Here is a 3,244-nt window from a genome sequence, read left to right on the forward strand (position 1 = left end):
ATATATGTCAATGCCACTCTCTCGCTTCGTCCGAGCTTACCCTTCCCCCTCCCCGTGTCCTCAAGTCCATTCTCTACGTCTGTGTCTTTATTCCTGTCCTGCCACTAGGTTCTTCATACCATTTTTTCTTTTGTTAGATTCCATGTATATGTGTTAGCATACGGTATTTGTTTTTCTCTTTCTGACTTACTTCACTCTGAATGACAGTCTCTAGGTCCATCCACCTCACTACAAATAACTCAATTTCGTTGCTTTTTATGGCTGAGTAATATTCCATTATGTATACGTGCCACATCTTCTTTATCCATTCATCTGTCGATGGACACTTAGGTTGCTTCCATGTCCTGGCTATTGTAAATAGAGCTGCAATAAACATTTCGGTACATGACTCTTTTTGAATTATGGTTTTCTCAGGGTATATGCCCAGTAGTGGGATTGCTGGGTCATATGGTAGTTCTATTTTTAGTTTTTTAAGGAACCTCCATAGTGGCTGTATCAATTTACATTCCCACCAACGGTGCAAGAAGTTTCCCTTTTCTCCACACCCTCTCCAGCATTTATTGTTTGTAGAGTTTTTGATGTTGGCCATTCTGACTGGTGTGAGGTGATACCTCACTGTAGTTTTGATTTTCATTTCTCTAATGATTAGTGATGTTGAGCATCCTTTTATATGTTTGTTGGCAATCTGTATATCTTCTTTGGAGAAATGTCTATTTAGGTTTTCTGCCCGTTTTTGGACTGGGTTGTTTGATTTTTTGATATTGAGCTGCATAAGCTGCTGGTATATTTTGGAGATTAATCCTTTGTCAGTTGCTTCATTTGCAAATACTTTCTCCCATTCTGAGGGTTGTCTTTTCATCTTGTTTATGGTTTCCTTTGTTGTGCAAAAGCTTTTAAGATTCATTAGGTCCCATTTGTTTATTTTTGTTTTTATTTCCATTTCTCTAGGAAGTGGGTCAAAAAGGATCTTGCTGTGATTTATGTCATGGAGTGTTCTGCCTATGCTTTCCTCTAAGAGTTTTATAGCATCTGGCCTTACATTTAGGTCTTTAATCCATTTTGAGTTTATATTTTGTATGCTGTTAGGAAGTGTTCTAATTTCTTTCCTTTACATGTAGCTGTCCAGTTTTCTCAGCACCACTTATTGAAGAGGCTGTCTTTTCTCCATTGTATATTCTTGCCTCCTTTATCAAAGATAAGGTGACCATATGTGCATGGGTTTATCTCTGGGCTTTCTATCCTGTTCCATTGATCTATATTTCTGTTTTTGTGCCAGTACCATACTGTCTTGATTACTGCAGCTTTGTAGTGTAGTCTGAAGTCAGGTAGCCTGATTCCTCCAGCTCCGTTTTTCTTTCTCAGGATTACTTTAGCTATTTGGAGCCTTTTGTATTTCCATACAAATTGTGCAATTTTTTGTTCTAGTTCTGTGAAAAATGCCATTGGTATTTTGACAGGGATTACACTGAATCTATAGATTGCTTTGGGTAGTAGAGTCATTTTCACAATGTTGATTCTTCCAATCCAAGAACATGGTATATCTCTCCATCTATTTGTATCGTCTTTAATTTCTTTCATCAGTGTCTTATAATTTTCTGCATACACGTCTTTTGTCTCCTTAGGTAAGTTTATTCCTAGCTATTTCATTCTTTTTGTTGCAATGGTAAATGGGAGTGTTTTCTTGATTTCACTTTCAGATTTTTCATCATTAGTGTATAGGAATGCAAGAGATTTCTGTGCATTAATTTTGTATCCTGAAACTTTACCAAATTCATTGATTAGCTCTAGTAGTTTTCTGGTAGCATCTTTAGGATTCTCTATGTATAGTATCATGTCATCTGCAAACAGTGACAGCTTTACTTCTTTTCTGATTTGGATTCCTTTTTTCTCTCTGATTGCTGTGGCTAAAACTTCCAAAACTATGTTGAATAATAGTGGTGAGAGTGGGCATCCTTGTCTTGTTCCTGATTTTAGAGGAAATGGTTTCAGTTTTTCACCATTGAGAATGATGCTGGCTGTGGGTTTGTCATATATGGCCTTTATTATGTTGAGGTAAATTCCCTCTATGCCTACTTTCTGGAGAGTTTTTATCATAAATGGGTGTTGAAAGCTTTTTCTGCATCGATTGAGATTATCATATGGTTTTTATCCTTCAGTTTGTTAATACAGTGTATCACATTGATTGATTTGCATATATTGAAGAATCCTTGCATTCCTGGGATAAACCCCACTTGATCGTGGTGTATGATCCTTTTAATGTGCTCTTGGATTCTGTTTGCTAGTATTTTGTTGAGGATTTTTGCATCTATGTTCATCAGTGATATTGGTCTGTAGTTTTGTTTTTTTGTGACATCTTTGTCTGGTTTTGGTATCAGGGTGATAGTGGCCTCGTAGAATGAGTTTGGGAGTGTTCCTCCCTCTGCTATATTTTGGAAGAGTTTGTGAAGGATAGGTGTTAGCTCTTCTCTAAATGTTTGATAGAATTCACCTGTGAAGCCATCTGGTCCTGGGCTTTTGTTTGTTGGAAGACTTTTAATCACAGTTTCCATTTCAGTGCTTCTGATTGGTCTGTTTATATTTTCTATTTCTTCCTGGTACAGTCTTGGCAGGTTGTGCTTTTCAAAGAATTTGTCCATTTCTTCCAGGTTGTCCACTTTATTGGCATATAGTTGCTTGTAGTAATTCCTCATGATTCTTTGTATTTCTGCAGTGTCAGTTGCTATTTCTCCTTTTTCTTTTCTAATTCTGTTGATTTGAGTCTTTTCCCTTTTTTTCTTGCTGAGTCTGGCTAGTGGTTTATCAATTTTGTTTATCTTCTCAAAGAACCAGCTTTTAGTTTTATTGATCTTTGCTATTGTTTCCTTCATTTCTTTTTCATTTATTTTTGATCTGATCTTTATTTCTTTCCTTCTGCTAACTTTGGTTATTTTTTGTTCTTTCTCTAACTGCTTTAGGTTTAAGCTTAGGTTGTTTATTTGAGATTTTTCTTTTTTCTTGAGGTAGGATTGTATTGCTATAAACTTCCCTCTTAGAACTGCTTTGCTGCATCCCTTAGGTTTTGGGTGTTCGTGTTTTCATTGTCATTTGTTTCTAGGTATTTTTTGAGTTCTTCTTTGATTTCTTCAGTGATCTCTCGGTTATTAAGTAGTGTGTTGTTTAGCCTCCATGTGTTTGTATTTTTTACAGTTTTTTTTTCCTGTAATTGATATCTAGTCTCATAGCACTGTGGTTGAAAAAGATACTT

The sequence above is a fragment of the Orcinus orca genome, chromosome 6, assembly GCF_937001465.1.
Source record: "Orcinus orca chromosome 6, mOrcOrc1.1, whole genome shotgun sequence".
In the NCBI taxonomy this organism is placed as follows: Eukaryota; Metazoa; Chordata; class Mammalia; order Artiodactyla; family Delphinidae; genus Orcinus; species Orcinus orca.